Source organism: Mesoplodon bidens, assembly GCF_964165515.1.
Source record: "Mesoplodon bidens genome assembly, chromosome: 11".
Lineage (NCBI taxonomy): Eukaryota > Metazoa > Chordata > Mammalia > Artiodactyla > Ziphiidae > Mesoplodon > Mesoplodon bidens.
Genome location: NC_138167.1, coordinates 30,848,798 through 30,862,101, shown reverse-complemented (window position 1 = coordinate 30,862,101; position 13,304 = coordinate 30,848,798). Strand labels below are relative to the sequence as shown.

General features: G+C 36.0%; 1 protein-coding gene across 2 annotated transcripts in view; it reads left to right on the top strand.

Annotated features, from left to right (window-relative positions):
* FRS2 (fibroblast growth factor receptor substrate 2) overlaps positions 1 to 13,304 on the top strand; it is a 70,078-nt gene that overhangs the window by 34,334 nt on the left and 22,440 nt on the right. The window contains exon 1 of one of the 2 annotated variants that reach the window (XM_081249809.1): positions 4,643 to 5,109. The exons of the other annotated variant lie outside the window; for it this stretch is intronic. The gene's annotated coding sequence lies outside the window, so the exon portion shown is untranslated. Of the gene's footprint in view, positions 1 to 4,642; positions 5,110 to 13,304 lie in introns of those variants that run through there. 2 annotated transcript variants of the gene reach the window in all.

Sequence of the window (13,304 nt, the reverse complement as noted above, 5' to 3'; positions counted from 1 at the left end):
TCTTAAACATGACCAAGAACTGGAAAGTAAGCAGAAGAGGCTTCTGATGCTTACAGTTGCTGTTAAGAAGCTCAGGAAGTAAAGACCACGTTCTTAACGTAAAATATTCTGTGATCTCAGTAGAGGGCCTCATTTTGCACCTGTTCTTAATAGGCATGGGTATCTGATTACAGAGTCCAGGATTCAAAAGAATAAACTAAAAAAAAAAAAAGCACATACATATTTATTAAGTGACAACTCTAGGACCTGCTAACAACTGAGAATGAGGGTGACCATAAATAAAGTAAAAATTCAAATCTATCTTTAAAAAACAACACAAAACCCAGAACAGGCCACATAGCACTGTTTCAGGAGGGTTAGACAGCCTGACACACACAAATCACCCTGATTACAGCTTGGAAGAGGTTCTTTTTTTTTAAGATTTTTTTTTTTGATGTGGACCATTTTTAAAGTCTTTATTGAATTGGTTACAATATTACTTCTGTTTTATGTTTCATTTTGTTTTTCTGGCTGCAAGGCATGTGGGATCTTAGCTCCCTACCAGGGATCGAACCCACATCCCCTGCGTTGGAAGGCAAAGTCTTAACCACTGAACTGCCAGGGAAGTCCCTTGGAAGAGGTTCTTTATCAAAATTCATTCTGTCTGATTCCACTGGCACTTTCTTTAAGGGACAAATGTATTTTATTTTGATTGGGGAACATTTGTTGTTGATTAAATTTTCCCCTCTTATGGTTGAATGAGGTGGTCAGCATATTTTGCCCTGAAAGTATTGAAAAACTTTTGTGATACTCACCTGTCAGACATCTGAAATGGTATTTGATTATCTTGTTCTAATGGTCTCTACCCCTGTTGCTAAATGACATCAGAGTACCATTTTTGGTCTTTGGGCTAAAGACTGGACATGGGCATAGGTTGTAGGGAGGTGTTAGAGAAGAAAAAAGTAGAAAAATTTAGAGAACACACTGTCATCCTGATGTATTTCTAGAAGCTCTCACTGGGCAGTTGTGCATGTCTAGCTGCATTATTTTTGTTTGGAATAAACCCAGGGTACGTATCCCATAAATTCCTAGTGTTAGGGGGACTTTTGGGACACTCCCCTAAATCATGAATTCTGAGCATAACATTGCTGACTGTGAGCACCTTTAGCCTAAGAGTAGATGTTAAGTTCGTGTATTGTCAGTTTACCAGCATTTACTGATTAGGTTTTGCCTACTTAGGTTCTCCTGGCAGTTTCTCTTGGCCACTGTGTTCTTCACACTCTGCCCTAACCTGTTTTATATGTTGTCTGCCTTTGGGCTCTGCTTAGACATTTATAGCTTTTCTTTCTGAAGAAGCCTTTAATGAAGTATTGATTTGTATATTCTTTAGTTAACGATTTATTGTTGATTATAAAAGCAATTCACACTATAGAAAATATGAAGAGAAAAATGCTTTTCATCCTACTACCGAGTGAACCACTCTGTTAACATTTTAATGTGTTTTTATCTAGTCTTTTTTTTCTAGGTTTATGTATTTTGTTTAGGAGTGGGAGAGAGAAAAGTAAGTGTGTTATTTTTTAAAATGAGAATCCTCTCAAACTTGCTACTGGGCATGCAAAGTAATTTTTAAAATAATTTTTTTTTTTTCAGAACAATTTTAGAATCACAGAAAAGTTGCAAAGGTAGTACAGAGATTCTCATATATCCTTTATTCAGCTTTCCCTAATATTAATCTTACATAACTAGAGTATACTTGTCAAAACTAAGAAATTAACAATGGTATAATTTTATTAACTAACTACAGACTTTATTTGGATTTTTCCAGTTTTTCCGCTAGTGTCCTTTTCTGTTCCAGGATCCAATCCTGAATACCATATTGCATTTTAAAAGAACAGTTTTGTCTTTTTTTTCTGCTTAACTTTTTATACCATGAACATTTTTCTTTGTCATTAAATATTCTTTAAGCAGTGCTTATTAATGGCCCCAAACAGTTCATCAAATATTTACTCTGATGTAAATATTTCTGGTTAACTCTTTTTTTCTTGTACTTTGTGAGGGTGGGGAATGTTAGAAAACACACACATCAAACATTTTTATTAGTGGGGTATTTGAGTTAGTTGAGTTTAATGCTAGATTGTAGCAGTAATTTTGAATGCATTGCTCTAAAAGTAGAAAATAAATTATCAAGCTTATTTTCCTTAGAGAATTTAAGAGCATTTTAGGTTGAGACAAGTGCAGAAAGTCATGAGTGACCTATTCATGAAGCAGTTTGTTTTGAGGATTTTTTTTAGAGTTGCTTGGCATTTGACTTAGTGTATTTTGAGCAAATTGAATGTGTGTGTACATTTTATATACACACAGTCAATATTTAGACTGTTATAAGAGTCTAGTAACTAGCATGATAACCATCTGAGTTTGAAAATGCAGATTTATGGTATATTCTTCTCATACACCAGTATATTCAGTTTTGAACATTAATCTTTTTATTTACTTTTCTGTTATTCTTCATTAATATTTATTTAGCGCTAGACTAAGCGTATTATATAAAATTGAAGTTGCCTAGAGATTTTCTTGTATGTCTTGTAGTGTTTTATTGATATTTGTAGTTGGATTGATATTGAATAATTTGTATATTCATTTAACATGAAATTGAAATTCAAGTGGCTTGCATTTAGTGTTTTGTTGTTTTAAAGAATAAAGCCATAAAGTCAAATTCTTTTTAAGAACTATTAGGTGTATCATACTAAGAAAAACATTGTAAAATTCATATTTGGATTTTACCTTTTATTGTTGGTCAGGTTAGTAAAACCTCATAAGTTAAATAGTTATTATGCTAGGGTTCAGTCCCTGCTAGGGGACTAGTGTCTATTAGTAAATTTATAAACTAGAGATTTATTATGAGGGTTAAGCAATCATTGGTTTAATTTGACACAGTTTTAAGAATAATATATAGAAATAATAACCGAGTTGAAAAATACAAACATGGAATTCTGATGTATAATACTTACAGAAAACTGAATGCACTGTTTCCATAAGATCAAATATATGTATTCCAGTTTTCAGAGTTAACGATAAATGCTTTCTGGAGAATGCATATACTTTTTTACTGCTACCTTACAATCATGTGTCTTCTTTCTGTGGTGCAATCTGTGAATTTTTAGTAGAGAGAGCTACATGATCTGTCATATAGATTGTTCACCCCTTGATGTTGCTGGAGGACAGTACTTGATTTTCTTGTACATATTTTTATATTGCAACATAGAGCACTTAAACTAAGACTTTCTTTGGGAGTTCCCAAGGCTGATGATATTTTTGCCTGTGATTTAAGGTGCTGGGATTGTTGCCATTGGTGCTGATTACATTATTCAATTAGCTAAGGCAGAGTGTAACTCATCTGCTGAGTTTGCACATCTGTATGTCTGTTTTTATATTTAGGGCAGAGATGATGGGCACCCAGATTTAACTGTGTAAATTTCATCACCAGTGTTTCTGGGTATGAGTATGTTTCAAGATTATAGATGATTCCAGGATTGAATTATGACTGGTGTTATTAAAGGTAAAAGTTGTGTTTTGTATCATAAGCCATTTTAGTACCATTTTCTCAGTATTTGCTAAACACACACACACGCACACACACATACGCACACACACACACTTCTTGATTGATAGAAATATAGATAGTAGATAAAGATATACATACAGATTCTTGGATTTCTGTTCTAAAAACCCAGATGCATGATTGAAAGTGACCTTGTCAAATTCAGTGTGAAATATGAGGTTAAAGTGGGTAACATTTTCCAGAAATGAAAGAAGGGTATCCGAGGTTCCGGTCATCATCTTACAATGACACTCACTGCAGGTCTGGATACTGTTGGGAGAATGTTTATGTTTATAGATAGATGCTGTGACTTATAGGTTAGACTTTAGGCATCATAGTAAAACACCATTAATTTTATTCTTAGGAATTAGATGTTCTCCTTGTATATATTCTAGACTTTATGCTTCTATAAGAAAGTATTTTGGTAGGACATTAGTGGTGTCTTTAAGATTGTAAGGGAAAATGTGAACTGCCCTCAGCACTGCAAACTGGCGCTTCATGAAATGGCATGAGCCTACCTTCCTGTCTATCTCCTATTATTTTCCCATGCATACCATACATTCCAACTAAAAGAAACTATTTGGTTCTGGAGGCTGCCATGTTCTTTTAGGTTTCTGTGCTTTAGTATGCACTCTTCTTCATTTGGATTGCCCTTGCCCTAGAAAACTCGCATCCGTCTTTCAGGACTTGACTTAGTGGTCACCTTTCCTAGGAAGGCTCCTTGATCACTTCTCTCTTTCCTTCTGCTCTGAGTTAAATGTTCTGATGGCACTGGCACATAGATACATGGATCTGTAACTCTGCCATGTATTACTTTGCTTGTCTGCCTCCCTCACTAAACAGTAAGCTCCTTAGAATCAGGGAATGTGTATGTCCTCTTTATTTCTTTAACATTTAACTCAGTGCCTGGCAAAGAGAGTTGGTACTCAGAAAATAGTTGTTGAATGCTTTAATGTATAGATGGAGAAATGAATGAACTCATTTTTTATTCTCTCCTTAATATTGATAGCTGTTTACAATCATTTTTATTTACTAAGTAAGCTTTTGTTAGCTTAATTCAAAAACTGTGTCTAGGGCTTCCCTGGTGGCGCAGTGGTTGAGAGTCTGCCTGCCGATGCAGGGGACATGGGTTCGTGCCCCGATCCGGGAAGATCCCACATACCATGGAGCGGCTGGGCCCGTGAGCCATGGCCGCTGAGCCTGCGTGTCCGGAGCCTGTGCTCCGCAACAGGAGAGGCCACAACAGTGAGAGGCCCGCGTACTGCAAAAACAAAAACAAAAACAAAAAATAAAACTGTGTCTAAAATAAATGTTTCTTTATTAATATTTTAGATTTATCCATAGGAAAATGAATTGATGGCAGTTTAAATATACATACGCATGTACTTAATCTTTCTTGATCATCCTGGTTTTACTTGTCTCTTACAGAAAAAACAAAAATGAGAGGAATCTGGTTTAAATTGCAGTACAAGGAATTTAGATTAGACATAAAGAGTTTCCAGAAAATAAAGTACCAGATATTGAAGTGATTTGTAAGTAATGTAATTGATCTTTTTGAGAGTTAAAAAAAGGGGGAGTTCATAGAGGGTTGTGAGTTGCAAAGTGGTTCACCAACATTGCCCTTAGTAGAATAAAAAACTTAAAGGAAGAAGATCTATTTAGAGTTATGCAGATACAACCATATTCATGGATAGATGCTTAAAAATACTTGGGTACTTTTTTGGTTTACTGTGTACATATATGTTTTAAAATTTCAGCTAACCAAGGAAACTATGTTGCATGTATCCTTACTTTTTACAGAATGACTCTGGTTTAGTGACTAGCAGAATATACTGAGAATCTCCCTCCTTAGCCTTTTTTTTTAACTTCTCTTTCTTAGAGTAATATAAATAATAAAAAATCCTTAGCAGTGTTAAAAATAAACAGAAAACTAAGGTATATCAATTTAAAAAAAAGACCTACCCAAATAGTTTAAAAACAATCAACCAGACCACTTACACAAAGAACAAGGTTTTTGAATGCTATTCTCTTGATTGTCTTAATGAAATTAAATACGGCAGTTAGCTGTGCCCAAAATATAGAGTTATATTGCTATGCTTCTAACTATAGATATTCTGTCCTGGCTGTATTTGAACAGAACTACTGTAGTATAAGCCAAATTCACCCTCTGTGCTAGTGAACTGAAAGAGCAAATATACCTTCCTGAGCAACAGATTTATAATCATGCTAGTGAATAGAGTTCATTGTTCTCTTTGCTTGTCATTCTGCAAGAATCATATTGGAATAATTTAGGACAGCTTTACTAAATTTATTAATGTAACTCGTGTTATGAAGATGGTGCTTAAATTGTAGGCTTTTGTACTTACAGTGCAAAAGCCTTCTTTGTGATATAAGAGACAGGATTTTACATGTAGTGGTGATATAATAATGCCTGTCTTTCTAAACACTGTATATTTTTCTAAATGACTTTATAGCCAGAATTTATGTGGTTTTCACAATAACTGTGAAATAGGTGTCTTAATCTTATAAATGAGAAATTTTAGGCATAGAAATTTTGACTGAGTGCCAAATGCATACAGTATTGTTTTATAATAAAGTATTGTTACCATTTCAATAGCTTGCATTTACTACATGCTTACTATATGCTGAGCTCTGTTTCAAGCTTTTTACATATATTAATTAATAAGAACTTGGGCTTTGTAGTCAGATCTGGATTTAATTCTGGCATCGTGCCATTGCTGCCATTTGCAGCATCATGGCTGAACCTAGAGATAATCATACTAAGTGATACTTCCTCTTATTAACCTTGGAAAAGCTACCTAGCCTCTTCAAGCCTTGGTTTCCTCATGTGCTACAAAGAAATAATGATAGTACCTACCTCATAGGGTGGTTGTATGGATTGAGATAATCCAAGTGAATCTATGTCTGGTATAAAGAAGGGGCTTTATAATCAGTTTGCTATAAAAAATAGTGTTAGTAGACTGTATTTACTGTAATTTTTAGCTTTTTGATAATTTTCCTGGTAAAATTGTATTCTTCTTGAACATAAACTCATAGTTGATGATACATATATACATATACCTGTTTTATAGAAAAACATCCATGTTACAACAAGATTATAGCTCTATATAGTGGCTATAACTACCTCTTCCCTCTCACTACCTCCCAATCACCTTTTAGTTCTAAGGCTTCCACTACTCAGAAGAAACCAAAGTGGATATCTGAGGCATTCATGTTCCAAAGTCAAGACAAGATATCCTCAGTCCATTGTGTTGTGTTCGTTCCAGGAGTGCTGTGGTATATCAGTTGTTTGGAACTCAGAATCTGTTTTCTTACAGAAAGTATCCCTTTAAATGAGGCACATAAATTCTTGTAATTCCTGATATAACTGATATGTGTATATTTGCACTGAAAGCAGTAAAAAGCAAGCAAAAACGTCACAGCACTCTGGCACTGCTAATAAAGTAATTTAAAACAATGAAACTGAATATACACTGATCCCCAAAAACAGGCCTGGAGAGGATTCTGGGAAGATGGAGTAGGAGGCATCAGGAGTCTGCCTCCCCACCTAGATAACAAATACAGTGGCAGAATCTGATGTAACTATTTTGGAACTATGGAGCTGTTGAAGACTTGCAACTGTCAGGAAAAGGCTCAGATGTAAAATTGCAGCCATTCTCTGCTGCCACCTTTGTGCAGCTCTCACACAGCTTTTGGAGCCAGCGGAGGCAGAAAGTACCCTCTTCTCCAAATATCAAGGATCTGTACCTGGATCAGAGAGTGCTGCTTCTGATCAGAGAGGTGCAGACAGAGAGGTGGGCAGCTATTGTTGTTGCACGTACCCTATTGTTGCAAGCCCCTCCCCTACCTGCTAAAGTGACTTCCAGGAAATTTAAAAGACTGGCACCCTTATATGATCCAGCAATCTCACTCCTGGCTGTATATCCAGAGAAAACTCTAATTCAGAAAGATACATGAACCCCAATGTTCAGAGCAGCACTATTTACAATAACCAAGACCTGTAAGCAACCTAAATGTCCATCGACAGATGAATAGATAAAGAAGGTGTGGTATATATACACAATGGCATACTACTCAGCCATAAAAAAGAATGACATAATGCCATTTGCAGCATCGTGGATGAACCTAGAGATTATCATACTAAGTGAAGTAAATCAAAAAGAGAGATAAATCCCATATGATATCACTTATATGTGGATTCTAAAATATGGAACCACCTTAACATATTGAAAGCCGTATATTGTGGGAGTCCTAGAAAGAGAAGAGAGAGAGAGAGAAAGGAGCAGAGAGAGAACTTTTGAAGAAATACTGGTTAAAAACTTCTCAAATTTGATGAAAGACATGAACATAAACATCCAAGGAGCTCATTGCACTCCAAGTAAGATGAAGTCAAAGAGACATAGAGCAAGATACATTATAATCAACCTTCCAAAAGACAAAGACCAGGAATCTTGAAAGCAGCAAGAAGAAAGCTAATCATCACATACAAGGGATTCTCAGTAAGATTATTAGCATATTGCTCATCAGAAACTTCAGAGGCCAAGTGGCAGTGGGCTGCTATATTCAAAGTGCTAAAAGAAAAAAAGTCTGTCCATCAAGAATCCTATTATCTGGTAAAACTGTCCTTCAAAAGTAAGGAGAAATTAAGACATCCCTAGGTAAACAAAAGCTGAGGGAGTTCATTACCACTAGACCTGCCCTGCAAGAAATGCACAAGAGAGTTCTGCAAGGTGAAACGAAAGGACTCTAGACAGTAACTAGAAGTTGTGTGGAGAAATAAAGATCTCAATAAAGGTAAATACAAAGGGAATTATAAAAGCTAGTACTATTGTAACAAAGATTTATAACTTTTTATTTTCTACATGACTTAAAAGATTAATACATTTAAAGGAAAAAAAATTATTAGTCTAAAAGCTCACGTTATTGTAACATTTTCTGGGATAGAACATAGAACATATGTTAGGCCACAAATTAAGTCTCAAAAGATTTTAAAAGATAGATAGCATACAAAGTATCATCTCCAGCTACAAGAGGATGAAGTTAGAAATCAACAACAGAAGGAAAACTGGAAAATTCACAAAACTGTGGGAATTAAACAACATAGTTTTTTTTTTAACATCTTTATTGGAGTATATAATTGCTTTACAATGGTGTGTTAGTTTCTGCTTTATAACAAAGTGAATCAGTTATACATATACATATGTTCCCATATGTCTTCCCTTTTGCATCTCCCTCCCTCCCACCCTCCCTATCCCACCCCTCTCGGTGGTCACAAAGCACTGAGCTGATCTCCCTATGCTATGTGGCTGCTTCCCACTAGCTGTCTGTTTTACATTTGGTAGTGTTTATATGTCCATGCCACTCTCTCACTTTGTCACAGCTTACCCTTCCCCCTCCCCATATCCTCAAGTCCATTCTCTAGTAAGTCTGTAAACAACATACTTTTAAACAACTAGTCAAAGAAGAAATAACAAGGGAAATTAGAAAATACTTAGAGACCAAAGAAAATGAAAACACAGCATGCCAAAACTTATAGGACACAATGAAAGCAGTGCTAAGGGGATTTTTGTAGATATAAATGCTTATGTTAAAAAAATAAGAAAGATCTCTAGCTTTATAACTTAAGGAACTAGAAAAAGAACAAACTAAAACCAAAGCTAGCAGAAGGAAGGAAATAATAAAGGTTAAAGGAGAGAGAAAGGAAATAGAGAATAGAAAAACAGAAAGTCAGTGAACCAGAAGTTTGTTCTTCGAAAACATCAACAAAATTGACAAATTTTTGGCTAGGTGGACTAAGAAAAAAGGAGGAAAGACTCAAATTACTAAAATCAGAAGTGAAAGTGGTGACATCACTATCAAGTCTACTGAAATAAAAAGGATTATAAGAGAGTACTGTGAACAATTGTATGCCAACAAATTGAAGAACCTAGATAAAATGGACAAATTCCTAGAAATACAAAACCTACCAAGACTAAATCACAATAGACCTATAAGGTAAGGAGATTGAATCAGTAATAAAAAAATCTCTTGAGTAGAAAAGCCCTGGCTTGGGACCTCACTGGTGGTCCAGTGGCTAAGACTCCACGCTCCCAGTGCAGGGGGCCCGGGTTCAATCCCTCGTCAGGGAACTGGATCCCACATGCCACAACTAAGAGTCTCCATGTCACAACTAAGAGTTCACATGCTGCAACTAAAAAAGATCCCACGTGCCGTAACTAAAAGATCCCATGTGCTGCAGCAAAGACGCAGTACAGCCAAATAAATAAATAAATATTTTTTTTAAAAAGAAAGAAAGAAGGAAAAGAAAAGACCTGGCTTCACCAGTGAATTCTGCTAGTTAAAGAACTACTATCAGTCCCTGTCAAACTTTTCCAAAATATTGAAGAGGAGAGAACACTTCCTAATTCATTCTATGAGGCCAGCATTACCCTGATAACAAAGTCAGACAAATACATTACAAGAAAAGAAAACTACAGGGCTTCCCTGGTGGCGCAGTGGTTGAGAGTCCGCCTGCTGATGCAGGAGATGCGGGTTTGTGCCCCGGTCCAGGAGGATCCTGCATGCTGTGGAGCGGCTGGGCCCGTGGGCCATGGCCGCTGAGCCTGCGCATCCGGAGCCTGTTCTCCACAATGGAAGAGGCCACAACAGTGAGAGGCCCACGTACCGGAAAAAAAAGAAAAAAAAAAAAAAAAACTACAGACCAATATCTCTTGTAAACATTGATACAGAAATCTTCAACAAAATGCTAGCAAACTGAATTCATCCACATAATAAAGGGATTATATACCATGGTAAAGTGGGATTTCTTTTTGGAATGCAAGGATGGTACAACATGAAAATTGATCAGTGTAATACACCACATTAACAGAATGAAGGAAAAAAAAACACAATCATCTCAATTGATGCAGAAAAAGCATTTGACAAAGTTCAACACCTTTTCAAGATAAAAGCATTATAAAAAACTAGGAATAGACGGAAACCACCTCAATATAATGAAAGCTATATATGAAAAACCCACAGCAACATCATTCTCAATAGTAAAAGACTGAAAGCTTTTCCCCTAAGATCAGGAACAAGGCAAGCATGCCCACTTTCATGACTTTTATTTAACATGGTAGTGGAAGTTCTAGCTAGAGCACTTAGGTAAGAAAAAGAAATAAAAGTTATCCAAATTGAGAAGCAAGAAGTAAAATAATCTGTTTGCAGGTGAGATGACCTTATATGTGGGAAACCCTAAAGATTCCACACAAAAACTACTTTCAGAACTAATAAATGAATTCAGCTAAGTAGCAGGATACAAAGTCAAAATGTAAAAGTTAGTTGCATTTCTGTACATTCACAATGAACAATCTGAAAAGGAAATTACAAAAACAGTTCCTTTTACAGTGGCATCAAAAGGAATAGAATACTTAGGAATTAAAAAACGTATACAGGGCTTCCCTGGTGGCGCAGTGGTTGGGAGTCCGCCTGCCGATGCAGGGGACACGGGTTCGTGCCCCGGTCCGGGAAGATCCCACATGCCGCAGAGCGGCTAGGCCCGTGAGCCATGGCCGCTGAGCCTGGGCGTCTGGAGCCTGCGCATCCGGAGCCTGTGCTCTGCAACGGGAGAGGCCACAACAGTGAGAGGCCCACGTACCGCAAAACAAAACAAAACAAAACGAAAAAACAAACAAAGTATACAATGAAAAGTGCAAAATACTGCTGAAGAAATCAAAGAAGACATAAATAAACATATCCCATATTCATGGATTAGAAGATACAATGTTATTAAAATATCAGTCCTGTCCAAAGAGATTTACAGATTCATTGCAATATCTGTCAAAATCCCAATGATGTTTTTTTCAAAAACAGGAAAACCTATTGTGAAATTCATATGGAATCTCAGGACCCTGGATAGGCAAAACAGGCTTAAAACTGGATTACTCACAATTCTTGATTTCAAAACTTACTACAAAGCCACATAATCAAAACAGTGTGGTACTGGCATAAATACATATAGACCAGTGGAATAGAATAGAGAACCCAGAAATAAACCCTCACATATGTGGTCAAATAAGTTTTGAAAAGGGTACAAAGACCATTCAGTGGGTAAAGGAGTCTTCAACAGATGCTTCTGGGACAACTGGATATCTGCATGCAAAAGATGAACTTGGACCTTTACCTAACACCATATACAAACATTAACTCAAATTGGATCAAAGACCTAAGTATGAGACATAGAACAGTGAGATTCTTAGAAGAAAACATAGGGCAAAAGCTTCACAACATGGATTTGGCAATGCTTTCTTGGATGTGACACCAAAAGCACAGGCATCAAAGCAAAAGTAGACAAATTGGACTTAATGAAAAAAAATTTTTTTACTTCAAAAGATACTATCAACAGAGTGAAAAAGACAACCACAGAATGGGAGAAAATATTTGCAAATCATATATTTGATAAGGGATTAATATGCAGAATATATAGAGAATTTATACTAAAAGTCAACAGCAAAGAACAACCTGATTCAAAAATGGGCAAAGGACTTGAATAGACATTTCTCTAAAAAAGATATACTGTAGAAAACAGTATGGAAGTTTCTCAAAAAATTAATAAAATAGAACTACCATATGATTCAGCAGTACCACTTCTGGGTATGTATCCAAAATAATTGAAAGCAGGGTCTCAGAGAGATATTTGTTCATCCATGTTCATAGCAGCATTATTCCAATAGCCAGAACGTAGATAAATGTCCATTGACGGATGGAATAGCAAGTGTTGGTATGTATTCAGTGGAATATTTTTCAGTCTTATAAAGGAAAGGAATTCTGATGCATGTTACAGCATGGATGAACTGTGAAGACATTATTCTAAGTGAGATAAGACAGGCACAAACATAAGTAGTGTACAGTCTCAGTTATATGAGGTATTTAGAATAGTCAAACTCATGAAAACAGAAAGTAGAATGGTGGTTGCCAGGACTTGGGCAGAGGGGAAATGAGTTGTTATTCAATGGGTATAGAGTTTCATTTCTGCAAAATGAAAAAGTCCTTGAGATTGGTTGCACTTTGGTTGCACAATATTGAATATATTTAACACTACTAAACTGTATGCTTAAAAATGGGTAAGATGGTAAATTTTATATGTATTTTACCACAATTTTAAAAATTAGAAAAAAAAGATCTGAAGGTGAGAGAGAGTTTCTAACGGGATTTTTAATATTTTCAAGAGCCTTATAGATTGGCACACTGATTCTTTTGTATGTTTAACTTCATTTCAAATCTTTTCCTTGATATAGGGGTACAGATGGATCACTCTCAATTCTCTTAATCACATTTACTATGAATAAACTCATTTCAGGATAGGGGTTGTGGGATGCTTATGAGAGGAACAAATAAAAAGAGGAAGAGAGATTTTTCTTAGTTATTTGGCTAAAATCTCTTAAGAGAGAGAGCTAGACAAACATCATATAAGAGAAATGATTTATGGTGGAATTAGCTAGACAGTTTTATAAGCCAGAGGCAAAGCATGATGTATGTTAAGCTTCTGGAGGAAAAAAAAAGCTGTGGTAAGGAAAAGGCAGTGGGTTGCTGCCCACCATAATGTGGGGTGTAGCAGCAGCTCACAAGGGGTGTAAGCAAACACCTGGCTGAACCACTGATTTTATATACAGGTTATAAGTCCAGAACGAAAAATTTTGTTTGTGTGTGGGTTCATGGTTTTGGAAAT